Source organism: Schistocerca serialis, chromosome 8, assembly GCF_023864345.2.
Source record: "Schistocerca serialis cubense isolate TAMUIC-IGC-003099 chromosome 8, iqSchSeri2.2, whole genome shotgun sequence".
In the NCBI taxonomy this organism is placed as follows: domain Eukaryota; kingdom Metazoa; phylum Arthropoda; class Insecta; order Orthoptera; family Acrididae; genus Schistocerca; species Schistocerca serialis.
This window is the reverse complement of record NC_064645.1, coordinates 517395559-517411277: the sequence shown is the minus strand read 5'-3', so window position 1 is coordinate 517411277 and position 15719 is coordinate 517395559. Positions and strand designations below refer to the sequence as shown.

Sequence of the window (15719 nt, the reverse complement as noted above, 5' to 3'; positions counted from 1 at the left end):
TTTTTCTGCACTTTGCGACTACAGAATTCATGGGAAGTATGGGAGAGCCATAGTCATCGACACTTGTTGGACTTGTTTCATGAGCACATTGTTGAGTAGACTGTATCAATAGTTATTCAAAGCTATCCTCCATGTCCTAATGTTCTTTAAACTACTGTTGAATTGTTTTATGTTTGATTTCACTCCGATTACCTAAATTACATTGCTAAAATTGGTTTTCTTGTTACTCTTGGTGCGTTGTCTCGTTCAAGTCCGTCCGGTTATAGCACTGTGGATAGTTTATGAATGTTATTCGTGCAGTTTATGTGTAATTTATTTGGTACTTATGACTTATGTACGCTTAATTTTACTACCTGCTATTTTAGTTAGACGATGTTGGCGTTGTCTTTTAAATTTTATTTTCACATTCTTTGGTAGAACTAGCACGAACTATCGCAACTTGAAACCAAACTACATGCTCTCTTGGGTGAGATTTGCATTGTGCAGCACCTAATTCCACGTTTGGCTATTTGTTCCTAATCTTAGGTTCTTTAAGGAGGCAAACGCTACCTGCTTGTGAGAGTTCAAATAGCCTTCCGCTAATTTATGTAAAGATTATATTTCACACTTTTTTGTTGCTGTTCCCTTCCTGTTGTGAAATGGTGCGTTTGCAGGTGTTAACTGAGGCCTTAAATACATGCTTATTCAAGCCTGATGTATTGTTCTGGAATGTTTGTTAATTGACTTGCCTTCGAGCCCGTTCTAGTAGTGATTTCATACTGTGCTTTATTAATTTATCTTGGGGCCGGACCATCTGGGTGGGGACTACGCAAGGTTATGTTTGAAGTCTCGATTTAGTATTCATCGAATATGAAATTCTAAATGCCGGCCGCTGTGGTCTAGCGGTTCTAGGCGCTCAGTCAGGAACCGCGCGACTGCTACGGTCGCAGGTTCGATTCCTGCCTCGGGCATGGATGTGTGTGATGTCCTTAGGTTAGTTAGGTTTAAGTAGTTCTAAGTTCTAGGGGACTTATGACCACAGATGTTGAGTCCCATAGTGCTCAGAGCCATTTGAACCATTTTTTTGAAATTCTAAAGATTTATTGTAATTTTGCCTGTATTGTTAAAAATAACTTCATTCATTCAAGTTTGTCGAATTCCACGTTTTAGAAGAAATTAATAACGGTCTGTTCAATTTGTTAAATAAAATTAATGTCCCTTTTCTTCTTCACGTGTTACATTTTTTGTGGCTTGGCACCTGATCACTCCCAAGCCCTCGCTTGGCAACATTTTCAAATTACGTGTTCCCGCGCTGGATTAGCCGAGCGGTCTCAGCCGCTGCAGTCATGGACTGTGCGGCTGGTCCCGGCGGAGGTTCGAGTCCTCCCTCGGGCATGGGTGTGTGTGTTTGTCCTTAGGATAATTTAGGTTAAGTAGTGTGCAAGCTCAGGGACTGATGACCTTGCCAGTTCAGTTCCATAAGATTTCACACACATTTGAACATTTGAACAAATTACGTGTTGATTCTGATGGTTTAACTATTACTTGTACTTAAAATCAGTGATTAGAAATGTGAAGAATCATCCTCAGTTGCATTGCTGGATGTTATGAGCAGAAGGCTAACACTTTTTTAGTTTTCGATTACTGTCTTGATGAATCAATACAAGCATGTACGAAGAAACATTGCATCGTATTTATCCGCCTAGACCCGGCAAGCAGCTTTTAGTCAAAGTGTCTCCCGTGTATGGAAAAATATGTAACGAATCTACGGGTGCAGGTTGTAGACACAAGGGTGACGACATTTGGATATTTGAGTCTGGCCGCAAATCGTGCTTGAATAACTTAATGGTGAGGCGGCCGCTCGCGAGAAGCGGGAAATTCGCGGGGCTGCCAGACCGACACCAATTTTCATTGTCGTCGTTATTCTGCTATACAGCTTATGGTTGTACGTATTTGCAACTGCGAATAAAGTTCACGTAACACATTTATGTGCCTTGCAAAGGGCTCTTCGAGCCACCCTAGGATTATTTCTCTACCGTTCCACTTGAACAGCTCACCGAAAAACGAAGACTTAACATCTTTCCGTGCCAGCTCTGATTTCTCTAATTTCATTACGTTAATCATTTCTACATGTCAACAAAACATTTTCGCATTCTGGAGATGAAGTTGGGGATTTAAATTTCGTGAAAAGCTCGCACCGCAACGAAAAACGTCTTTCTTTTAATGATTGTCACACCAACGCGCGTAACATTTCCGTGATACGCTGTCTCCTATTTCGCGATAACGCAAAACGAGCTGCCTTTCTTAAAACTTTTTCGATATCCTCTGTCAATCCTATATGGTACGGATCCCATACCGAGTACCAGTACTCCAGAAAAAGACGAAGAATAGTAGTACATTCTCATGGTTGGGATTCACAGTCATATAGTATTTCGTAAACGACATCATAGTCGCCGTTGACTGTATGAAATATTTATTATTACGATTGCAATTTCGGCCTTAGGGCCATTTTCAAGTAACACTGGAAAAATTACATTCTGTCAGAATATAAGACTATTTATTTTTGCGCCAACAGACTTATCTCCACATGTTGTCAGTGCACCTGAGCTTTTATTTGTGATAGATTATTAGAGCGATGGTAACATTGGCAATACAGCACATATTTAACAACATATTAGTTTGTAATAAGTGTCGTACTCATCGGATCTTGTGGGACTCTCGCAGTCAAAAGGCTAAATTTTGACGACGACGTGTACTCATGTCAAATAGTCTTATATTCTGACAGAATGTAACTTTTGCAGTGTTACTTGAAAATGGCCCTAAGGCCGAAATTGCAATCGTAATAATAAATATTTCATACAGTCAACGGCGACTGTGATCTCTTTTAAGAAATACTAATACAGACAATCTCTTTAGTAGATTCGTTGAATCTCCTAAGCTTTCTGTCAGTGAAACGCAGAGTTTCGTTCACCTCCCCCACAACATTCTGTGTATGATGATTCCAGTGCAACTTGCTCGTAACTGTAATCCATAGGTTGACAGCCTTAACATTTTTGTGATTTATAGTGTGAACGAAGTTTGACGGATTACTTCAAGTGCTCATTTGGATGACTGCACACTTTTTATTATTGAGCGTCAGTTTCCAATTTTCTCTGTATACAGACGTCTGATTCGTTTCCCCACTTGGTTTTGATCTTCTGATGAGTTTAGTATAGACAGTAAAAGAGAGCTTCATATACAGACAATCTGAGAAGTATACTCAGATTGTCTCCTAAACAGTTTATATAAACTAGAAAGAGGGCCTAAAACACTTCCGTATGGACGTCAGATATAAATTCTATTGCACTCGATGATTTCCCGCCAAATACTATGAACTTTTACCTTTCTGAGAGGAACTCAATCCAATCGCACAACTGATACGACACTCCCTTGGCACGTAATTTGAATAGAAGGAGCTTGTGAGAATCGGTGCCAAAAGCTTTCTGGAAATCTAGAAATGTGGAATCTATCTGAGATCTACTGCCGCTAGTCCTAATTGCTTTGTGTGAACGAAAAGCTAGTTGTGTTTCGCAAAAATTATATTTTATGAATTCGTGCTGGCTGTTTGTCAATAGATAATTTTCTTGCCGGTATGTTAAGTCCCATAGTGCTTAGAGCCATTTGAAGCCATTTGATCTTAGCGGTAATTCATAATGTCTGAATACAGCGTATGTTCAAAATCCTATTGAAAATCGACGTAAGTGATATGGATATATAGACATGTTGAACAGTCTGCGTTGATAACTAATAATCGGGCAACGTCATTTAGGTGTGGTCAACGATACGTCCAAACACTCCTAACCGTTCTTCGTGTCATTGTGCCACAGCTCCATGGCGACCCATCTTACCGTGCTTATTCCGTCTAGCTAGAGCTTCGGTTCGCATGACCTAGGCCACATTCGGTTTGCGTCAGCTATACACTATTTACATCTCCATAGAGCGGCTGGTGGCCTCTTTTAAGGATTGTCTCTAGGGTTGTTCAATAAGTAATACAACACATTCTTTTGTGTCGGCCAGTTTCGGTTACCTGTCCGATGTCTGGAATGTTGGAACATGCGGATACTCCCATTCGAGGTGACCGACAGATCACAATCAACATCTTCGTTGCTAGACTGGGCGTCTGTGTTGGTAGTGCTGATATACACGTCCACAGCTGGGAAAGTCAAAAGTGTGCGCCATGTGGGTTCCTCGCCCCCTAACCGAAGACTATAAATAGCAACGAAGGACCATCTACACAGAATTGTTTGCGCGTTATGAGGCTGATCGTGACAATTTTTTGTCGAATATCATCACAGGCAATGAAACGTTGGTTCATCACTCCGAACCAGCACGAAACGGCAGTCCATGGAGTGGAGCCACACGATCTCCCCTCCAAAGAAATAGTTCAGAGCCATACCCTCAGCAACATTCATGGCGACGGATTACTCTAAACGTGTTATTGTCATTGATGTCCTTCCTCACAGTACTACGATCATCTCTGATGTGCATTGAACTAACCTCGGGAAATGAAAGAAACGACTTCAGCGTGTTCGTTGCCACAAAAATGTAACTAAGTTCTCCTTCTCCTTGACAACGGAAGCCTCACAGAAGTCTGCACCGCCGGGAGGAGCTCCCAAAACTTCATTGGGATATTCTTTACATTTAGTGGATGACGGGGAGGTTATTGCTGCAGCAGATCGTTGGATCCGACGTGGATCAGCGTAGTGGCACCATGAGGGCATAGCCCACTCCCGCTCCCCGTAATTCCGTGAAAATGATTGGAGATCAGTTGTATCCAAAACAGTGGGGAATGGTATATTTATTGCATTACTTACTAAATATCCCTCGTATGATTTGTACGTTGGGCTATTTGATGAAGTACTGTAATGCCACTGCACAATAGAATTGTATGTGGCGAACAGAAAACGTTCGTAAGAATAGTAAATATGAAATATGAAAAAGGTGGGTGATAATTTTAGTTAAGCACATAAGAAGTTCGTCGTCTCGGAGAGAATGATTTTTTTATTACTTTTATATGAGGCGTTTGGACTAAGCACAAATCGTCAGGTAACTGCTGAAAGGAACAGAATTCCCTCCAGCAAAATTCCTCTCTGAGCTCCGGATCCTGATTTTCAGTGTAGTTTGTTGCCTGATCAAAACGCGTCACAAGGAAGTAATAAGAATACAGTAATAAAAGCTTTATAACTCTTGTGTGCTTCGAAAACATGTTGCGTATACCTCAGATAACGTGTCAATGAGATACTTACTTTAAGAACCAAGGAAACAAACAGCACTCAGTTAATTTTACAGTCCTGCTCTTTTTGCTGTTGTGGTTACGTCATAAACAAGAAAGATGCGTGAACTTGGATCTTTAGTGCGCTAAAAAGATCCTTTGTGAATGATGAAAATGGTGGCCTTCAAATTTCATCGGCGGAATTAAACATGGGAACATACTTAGATCAAAGTAATGCTAGATATGTGTCACATCCATACGCTTTGTTTACTTGTAAGGATATTTGTAGACCACTTCCTTTTATTTCAGCAGAGAAATAGCTCATCTATGCTGATATAATTCAAGCCAATCTGTTGTAAGTGTGCTAATTTCCTTCAGTACAGCTTGAAGCGATAGAGCGCTTGAAGACTTGATATAAAACTCTTCCATCCTTCAATTAACAGCTGAAGCAATTCAGAAGTTCAATTCGGTCACAACGAATGCTTCACTCATACATATCACAGGGAACTACAATAGTTGAAATACGGAGAATGGATGAAATTATGGAAACACCGCACGAAGTGAGTGCTTGAACTTAAATGTAAATGCTAGACAATCTCGCAACTGGTGCTTTGTATTTGACCACGAACGGCATTTACGTAATGTCCTCAGTACGTCGCATGTCAGTCGTAGTCAGAACAGTGTTCTATGTAGTTGTGAGTGCGTTATGTGGGAGCTAAGTGAAATGAAACGCGGGAAAATAGATGGAGCTCGCGTGGTTGGTGCCTCTGTAATCAAGGGAGCTGTTTCGAGGACGTATCGAGTATTTATAACGCATACAGGGAAAGAGGAAAAACATCATTCACTGGGCCACAATGCAGACGAAAGAGTGTGTCAACTGAGAGTGACAGACTGTCTTTGATGAGGATTTGACAAAAAGAAGAGGACAACAGCTGCACAAGTCACTGCCGAGCTGAATCTAGCGTTCGTGAATCATGTGAGTGGTCAGCGCGACAGACTGTCAATCCTAAGGGCCCGGGTTCGATTCCCGGCTGGGTCGGAGATTTTCTCCGCTCAGAGATTGGGTGTTGTGTTGTCCTAATCACCATCATTTCATCCCCATCGACGCGCAGGTCGCCGAAGTGGCGTCAAATCGAGAGACTTGCACCAGGCGAGCGGTCTACCCGCGGGAGGCCCTCGTCACACGACATTCCATTTCACCAAAACAGCACGAAGGAAGTTTCACAAGCAGAGAATTGCGGGGCTTCCTGAAATTCCAAAACCACGTGGGGATGAAGCCAGACACCATGGACCAATGGAGAAATGTAAGGATGTCAGCTGTTGGGATGAGTCTCGATTCACGCTGTTCCCAACGTATGGTCCAGTTTGCTTCTGGCGTACGCCATCAAAAGCCCACGATGCAGACTGCTTTCTGCCATGAGTGAAATATGGTGCGGCTTCAGTGATGATCTGGGCAACCATAAAGTGGTTTTCCATGGGCCCCATGGTTACTCTGCAAAGCTGCTTTACTGCCTAATATTCTGTGACTATTTTCGCTTCTTAGGCTCATCAAATAGCACTATATTTATTTCCCAATGGTGATGCTGTGGTCCAAGACGACACGGCATCTGTTCATATTGCTCATATTGACAGGAACTTGTTTTGTGAACACGAGTTGCCACAGCAGCCACAGTCACCAGATCTCAAGACTACGGAGCTTTTGTGGTCTGTTTAGGAGAGAAGGGTACATGATCGCCAGTCAATTTCATCATGATATAAGATACCTTTGAAAACCATTATTTATACAGTCCGAGATAACTGCAAGCTGTTTTGAATGCTAACTGCATTCCGCGCATGGTAATATATTGTATTTTTGATGTTACAATATTTTTGTCCACTCCCTGTACAGAGAAACATCTTGGTCGTACAGAACGAAACAGATTGCTTTATTTTTTAGTAAGATTTTAATTTATAGATGAGATCTTTCGCTACAGATGTGGCTGCATATTGTCAGAGTTGTGCAGAGATGTGTAAGGACTCCATATTCCACAATACTGCTACTGTATACTTTTATATTTCGGTTCTGTATGAAAGTAGCAGTACTTAATTTTCCGTGCAATAAATTCATATTTAAAATTTTGTTGTTCATACACAACTAGCGTAACTGATTTTCTGTGCCATTGTACCGAGGGTTGTAACGTTGCACGTATTTAGGTGAGCTACTCGGCCATCTAGGATTGGTATTGAGGAGAGGCGCATTTGCTTGCTTATCTGGGTGCAACTCGATGGAGCGAGGATGCTGTGCGGCTATCCAGGCGAGCTCACGTATCCAGGCAGTCAGCCCTTGGCTGAAAATGGATAATCGCAGAGCAGTTGCTGGCATGGCTACAGTGCGAAGATGCACCAGTAAAGGTGGCATTTGAAGCACTCTAAAATATGGCTACATACGGCACTTAGAAATTCAACAATAAACCACAGTTCCATAGTAGAGCAAATCTGAATACATCCACAGCCTCAAAAAAATAACTCGTAAAAGATGACACTATAACATTTTCAATATCTCGAAAACTTCACAAGTTGATAATCTATAGTGATAATAGCATTCAGAACCGGCAGCTTCTTAACGCTTCATGCGACTGCAAAGAATAACTTCTGAGATGATAACATTGCACTACAAACATCAGCCCTAAAGGCTACACATCTGCATCCATATTATTCATTGACTTGTTGCGATTTTGATGCAGTTTTTATTACGTTGATGTTTATCAACCTACACGTGACAAGTTGTGGAAGAGAGAAAATGTAAAAGTCCTACAGCATTTGTACATACAACCAGCGCAGTAACAATAAACACATAAGTGAATCCGCATTTGGAAGAAGGTAAAGCGCCATGATACATACCCAGGATTGATAGTACAATATTATAATACACACAAATAGGACGAAAATAACGTGGCCTACAACATGACTCGGCCGGCCGGTGTGGCCGAGCGGTTCTAGGCGCTTCACTCTGCAACCGCGCGACCGCTACTGTCGCAGGTTCGAATCCTGCCTCGGGCATGGCTGTATGTGATGTCTTTGGTTTGCTAGGTTTAAGTAGTACTAAGTTCTAAGGGACTGATGACCTCAGATGTTATGTCCCATAGTGCTCAGAGCTATTTGAACCATTTTGAACAACATGTCTCGAACCACACAACTGACTGCGGATCACCTAATGGTACGTAAATAACTGTGAGTAAGACATTATAATGCCCTACCGACACATGTAACTGAGTGTAGTGTCAATGCAACGACTGTGCTAATATCCACAACCAAACTTTGCGCAGCCCTTCCTATGAACACGTGTTTATGTTCTAAAGTATGCCTTTCCAGACCCATGTTTTTGGACTAATTTTTCTTGTTTCGATGAGTACTACCACTGCTCAAAGTATTAGACATATTTTTGAACACCCTGTACAACTGACAGGTGTGTTGTACATACTCTGGGTTGGTTCACATTCGCTGTAAAAACGTTAAGTCGAAGGGCAGAGTTAAGAGTACTGTACTGACCTGACTGCAGCACTGAATGGTACTGTCTGATTGCTGGTACAGAACTGAGCATGTATCCACTGTGTGTCGTGTTTTGGTGCCTGTCAGTGGAAGGATGTGCAGTCCAACAATATTTCGGTATCACATATCAGTATCACCCAAACAGGCATTCCACAGTTGGTAACAGAATGGCAAGTTTCCGTCTGACGCCGGCAGCATTCTCAAGGAATCTGGCTGACCCAATGAAGCAAGCCCGGTGAGCCAAACCTTCAGTGGTTTTGCACCATGAGTGCCCTCTGCCGCCACAACATGGTCAGCCGGCAGCAGTTGCTCAGCCCACTTAGAGCCACTATGCTATCACACCTCCGTTCATGTTTCATCCTTGTTGACATTGAGATAGCTGGGCAGTGTTTCTTGCTGCATTATGTGTAATGAGTCTTCGTACGCTTGGAGGAATACAAGTGAAGTAAAACTTCTGTTATTTGTCTTACCTTTGTGCGCCCGTCCAGATTTCCTACTGTAGTATCATTGCCACAGATACTACTACAACACCGCGCCAACACAAGGTTGGTAGCCCGTCGTCTGGCGAGCACAGCGCACTCTAGCGGGCTGTGCATCTCGACGGAACTGGAGTGTGCCTCGTTTACTTCTTAGCTAGATTTCAACCTAGGCAGACGCACTTTCTTAATCGGCCCTCAGCCAGTTCTGTTATATTTGCATTGATTCTCTGAGGAGGGCCCATCAGGCTTAGTCCCTGAGAATATGTTGTATTAGTTCATGGTATTCCATGTTGCGAGATTGTCAGTTCATAGTCGCAGCTGCAGTCCTACAAACTACTGAAGATAAGTAATTTCATTGTACTATGTGTTTCTTGAATAATAATCCTTCTCTCTAACAGTGTGCCGTCCTGCATATCATTGCAACCTGGACTCCTTCAGCTCCAACCAACTCGACCTCCTACTTATTTGCATTTAGTGGTGGTGGTGGTTAGTGTTTAACGTCCCGTCGACAACGAGGTCATTAGAGACGGAGCGCAAGCTCAGGTTAGGGAAGGAATGGGAAGGAAATCGGCCGTGCCCTTTCAAAGGAGCCATCCCGGCATTTGCCTGAAACGATTTAGGGCAATCACGGAAAACCTAAATCAGGATGGCTGGAGACGGATTGAACCGTCGTCCTCCCGAATGCGAGTCCAGTGTGCTATTTGCATTTAGTAACGAGCTGAAAACACCCACGCGTTTTGTGCCTCTAAACGGTGAGACACAATACCTACGACGAAAATTCCTGCACCACCCTGTAACTCACCTCTCCTTACGTGTGCGGAGCTGTACACAACTAATACAGGGCAGAAACGATGTAGTCGGTGGCTGACATCGCTCCTGGTGGCTGTCCACGTCATTGGCAGACATACATGACGGGCTGGAGCAAGTGGCGCCAAACCAAGAGGTCAATGTTTGTGAGCGCCATCTGGAGACATGCATGGAGGTGAGAGCCAGCAGGCAAACGGTTGTGTCTATGTGGCAGTGGCCTCTCATAGTATTTGTTACGTTTCTCTTTGTTGGTACACATCACTACATCATGCACGTCCCTGTTCATGTCTGATGTTTCTTACACATGGTACTTTTCTTATGCCTTGCTTCATCAATACATCAACTTGCTGCTTACCGACGGAAGTTAAACGGAACCTCTGTGAGGAAAGTAATCCCTACTGCGGTAGTACCGAGCGAGGTGGCGCAGTGGTTAGCACACTGGACTCGCATATAGGAGGACGACGGTTCAATCCCGCGTCCGGCCATCCTGATTTAGGTTTTCCTTGATTTCCGTAAATCGCTCCAGGCTAATACCGGGATGGTTCCTTTGAAAGGGCACGGCCGACTTCCTTCCCCGTCCTTCCCTAATCCGACGAGACCGATGACCTCGCAGTTTGGTCTCTTCCCCCAAACAACCCAACCCAACTGCGGTAGTCGGCGCAAAGCACTTCTGCTGCAGAAAATCGTGTCAATCGCTGGGGTCATAGCGATTAGAGATGATTCGGTTAGCGTTGACAAAGCACGGCTCTGCGAATGATTTGCTTGCCCTTATGCAACAACACCTGGTCCTCGGTGTGCATACTCGTGCTCTCGACTACCGAAATGCGCCTGGAAAACTATCCGACCGCAGCGGCACGGGGATCGGCTACGGCTGCCGTGGCGCATGCACAGTAGGAACGCCGGAATGCGGCAATGAGCGGAGCGCGCTCATAATTCACCGCTCCGCGGCGAAGTGCCGTTGTTGGGGCCCGACCGCGCCACCGGCTGCGCAGAACGAGCGAGTGCTCGCAAATCACGCGTAATAGACACGGGGATATTTGTCAGGCGCGGCGGGGGCGGCGCGGGACGTGTCGCAATTGTTTGAGTGCATTATGCGGCCGTCGCGAGCGGCTGCGGGGGCGGGCGTGTTGCTAATGAGCTCGTTTCGCGCGATTTAGGCGCGTTTTGACGCTACTGTTATGGATGTTTCCTGCCAGCCGAGAGTCAATGATTCACTCCTGCACGGTCGCCGACTTTCAAGAGGGCCGAAATACTCGCAAAGTGGTGCATGTTAATGAGGCAGTTCTCCACTTGCGACTTGCTAGGTCACCTTACTCGCCTCAAGACACGGCCGTATGAACAATCAGAAGTCCTAAGAGAAATGTCTCGCCATTCTTCGCAATGGCTCTCTAGTGCGTCCTAACAGGTTTCGGAATGCGCAACGGAGGCGACTGATAGCAGCGTCATCGTCAGCCGACAGGTGACTGGATGGGGACACAGAGGGGCGTGTGGTCTGCACAACGCTCTCCCTGCCGTTTTCAGATTTCCTGACTAAAACTGCGGTGTCTCCATCAAGTAGCTTCTCAATTGGCCTGATAAGCGCTGCTTGCACCTCACTTGCCAACAGCGCTCGGAATACGAGGAGAGTCACGCATCCAAGTGCAAGAAAAGCATGACAGCGCTTAGTTTCGCTAATCTGGCGGGAAACGGTGCTATCATTGCGGCAAGTCAGTTGGCAAAATTACTTTATACTCTTGTATAATTAGTCAAGTATAGGGTTATCTTCCGAGATGGGTCGTAATAGAACAGGCAGTTTTCGTGAGGCCAGCGACATCGATATATGGTACGTAAAAATAGTGAATATTTTAGCTAGTATGTTTTGTTGTTATATGATGTATTATATACCAGTAAAGTACGAACGATGTTTCTCTTTTTTCGTGAGCAATCCAGAAAGGAGTCACAGTCAGTGGACACATTCCCCTCATGCTCGATGGCCGCATGGGCAAAGAAGATAGCCGGGAGCATGAAATTCTGGCTGTACTGAAGTTTGAGAAGTAAAAAAAAAAAAAAAAAACAATGAAATGATGAACTGTAAATTTGCTTTCGATAGAATCAGTCTGGATGAGACTATGCCGAACTGGAACAGGATGCAGTATTCATAAGCCATACAATACTACGTTATTGTATGTAATAGTCATTTGTACCAGAAGATGCATGTAAAATGCTTTAAAATTTGAAACATCCTGGCAAATTAAAACTGTGTGCCGGACCGAGACTCGAACTCGGGACCTTTGCCTTTCGCGGGCAAGTGTTCTACAAACTTTCTTTTCTTTCTTTTTAATAGACCGCTTTTTCCATTTTTTTTTTAAAAGAACACCTACAACATGAGCAAAAGTTGCGGGTAAGGAGGAAACAAATAAAAACTGCTTGTTTATGAAAATAAAAGACGACCTTCTCCATAAAATAACACAATATCCTTTGAAAACGTAAAACATGAAAGGTAGCTATATTTCCGCAACGGCTTTTTATTTATTTTTTTTACATAAATGAGTATACAGTCTCATTATCAGCAGCAACCCAAATTTTTTTTTATGTTATGTTGTTGGGGGAGCACAGGCGAAAGAAAACAAATAGGCTGCAGATAGAGAGCTATGCGTTTAAAGGATAAACATGTGTAAGGAAGAAAAAAAAGTTGGTAGAGCACTTGCCCACGAAAGGCAAAGGTCCCGAGTTCGAGTATCGGTCCGGCACACAGTTTTAATCTGCCAGGAACTTTCATATCAGCGTACACTGCGCTGCAGAGTGAAAATTTCATTCTGGCTTTAAAATTTATTTGAAGATCGTAAGTTTTTTTTTCAGAATTGTGTGGTAGTATACCTATCAGAATTTTCCGTAAGAGTGTAGTTTACTAATTAACCTCAAACTGGGATATTTGAAGGAAAATTCAAGTGTGATCTCGAGTAGTTGGTAAAAAAATTTACCCTAGTCTAATTTCACGCAAGTTTCCCTCTCTGGTTCCAGAAACTTCCATAAGGGAGACTAAATTTTTCAGAATTAACTTGGACAAGTAAGAAATGCCTACGCTTTAAATACTGTGGTAAAGTAAGCCGGAATTGTGCACTTATTGAAATATCTTGAGGTGAATAATTAAATTTTGGAACAAATTTTTATATATTGTATGAGGTTCTACATTCTGACTCAGAGATGCAACCATACTGAATTTCTTACAAACTGTAGGACCTCCGGTGGATTCTTGTTACGTGAACTTACTCGCAGGCCGAAGTTAAATTATGTATCTCAGAGTACAAACTCACATTAGTATCCAGAAGTTAAAAGAGGGAGTGAGCTATTTCTTCGGTTGCATCTAGAGATAAAATGAGGTTCATTCAAGATACAAAAAGGAATTAAGTTTTGTCGCGAATGCGGCATGCTAAGATACGGACGATAAAAAGATTACAACAAGGATTAATAGTATTACTACGACAGCGAACTGGTTTGAAACTGAAGAATGATTTACCTTTCTGGTCGCAATATACTATTGTCTGCCGAAAGTTCATGTGCGGAAACACCAGGAACCTCATTACACTGATGAATAATTTTGGTTGCAGGTGGCATAGGATCTTCGTAGGTTTATCGAACGTATATTACTATAAATAGTCACGCTCTATGAATCCCTGCCAATGAAATCACAATACAGTTAACCTACGGTGTGAGATCGTAACACTACAAGGCAGTGGAGATTTGTGGGGTTTTTGAATTAATCTCCACGCTTGTTTACATACCCTGTTGTTAATTAGAACCTACAAAGACCGAATTTCTGGTCCAGTCCCACGAAGAAACTTTGATAAATCGAAAAATCCCAATGTGTTTTGGCCCACTCGATAGATTGAAGTAATGGTCATTACACACCATCCACAAACACCCCACAATTCTAATTTAGCGGCTGTCTAAGATTGGATAATTCGAATGTTTCGTCAGTTGTCTTGGTGATTATTTAGACATTCCAATCTTGACAACAGTCGTTTGTTTGCTCAACACTAAATAACGTTCAACGCTATGTAAATCAGTGGTAAAAATAACTTCAAAGACCCACATGTTTGAATCTCGCAGGGTCTTCTTCTTGATTTTGGAGAAAAATATTTATTTCCGACACATAAGCACAACTTATGTGTCGGAAATGACGTGGTAGTGCGACCTCCAGGCCAGATGAGAGGAAACGTAGGTCACAACAAACTGTAAGTAATTATTTATTTACTCAAATAAACGCGACGGGAACTGTTTGATAATCTGAAAATAACAAAACTGTATCGTTCTAGATCTCACTGAAGCCACCTTACAACAAGAAATAGCCGAAACGCGTCTGGGAAAAATAAATTAAGCTTCAGCAACAAAAGTGGTTTTCCTTTTCTTATACAAAACAAGTATTTTTCTACCTGCTGCGGAGGATGGCCACATAGACAAACTTTTTTTGGGATAAAATATTTGTAAAATTTTCTGTAGAACGCCCTGTGCTGTTGAGGAAGAAATGTCATCCCCCCTCGTCTTTCGGTTTCGCAAGTGATAAATGCGGTTGGTTTTCCTGTTGAAGAACGGCTTGCCACACATCAGCCATGGTCTGTCCGCTTTACACTACACTGAAATTTTTTCTTCCTTCTGTTTGAAAGTAAAAAGTTTTAATAGTCATTTGATACCGGTATAGAAGAGACACTTTGAACTGACAACTATGTTTCAGCAGCTTCTTTAAAATCAACGAAGTACTTGCATGCATTGGAAGTATAAGGGTCTGTAAAATGAAAACCTAACACTCGTCACAACGGACCATTGAATGGTTCCATTCAAAAGTAATCACCACACGCGTTAAGACATTTATCCCTCTGGAAGACGAGATGATCTACTCCCGTTTCCCAGAAAGCGCTAGACCGCTGACGGATCCGTAACCGCGCCCACTCATCCACTTCTTTGTCAGACGTAAGCCGTCGTCCACGCATGTCTTTCCTTAGGGCCAAAGACGTGAAAATCACCCGGTGAAAGACCCGGGCTGGACAGCGGATGTTGCAGTGTTTCCCAACGAAATCGCTGAAGCTTATAGCCTTCGTCGGAATGGCAGTGCGTGGTCGCAAAAATATCGTGTAACACTTTTGTTACGTCTGAAATCATTCCGACAACCAACAGTGGAAACATCCCACATCTCTCCCGCCAAAGAAATCCAAAGCTGTTCATGCAAGTTTCGGGAAACAAATACTGATCTTCTTCGACTGCACAGGCCTCTGCCCATCGAGTTTCTCAAGCACCAAATCTCAATGTATGCGCAGCATTATGAAGACATTTTGCAGAAACTGAGTTGCGATAGAAAATCAAAAAGCTCGAGAATGCTGTCACATGGAGTCATTTTCTTCCGGTTTCAACAATTGTTAACACTGGACCAGCATCCAATCCAATATTTCATGAAGCGTTTATTAACAAATCTGTCACGGTGGAAGTAGATATCCTTCGAGAATAGTTTCAAACCAACTGGTTTTTTCTCAAGCATAACCTACTGAGGCCCTACCGGAAGTGCCTATCACAATAACAAGATGGGGCAGTTTTAGAGTAGCGTTAGTAGGTCATGCTTGAGAACGAACGAGCTGCTTCGGAACTGATGTGCAAATATATATATTGCAACTGCGAAAGACTTGTTAACAAACGCTCCAAGAAAT

General features: G+C 43.0%; 1 protein-coding gene across 1 annotated transcript in view; it reads right to left on the bottom strand.

Annotated features, from left to right (window-relative positions):
• The window catches only part of LOC126417100 (uncharacterized), a 905013-nt gene that overhangs the window by 239422 nt on the left and 649872 nt on the right, over window positions 1-15719 (bottom strand). The window lies entirely within an intron of this gene.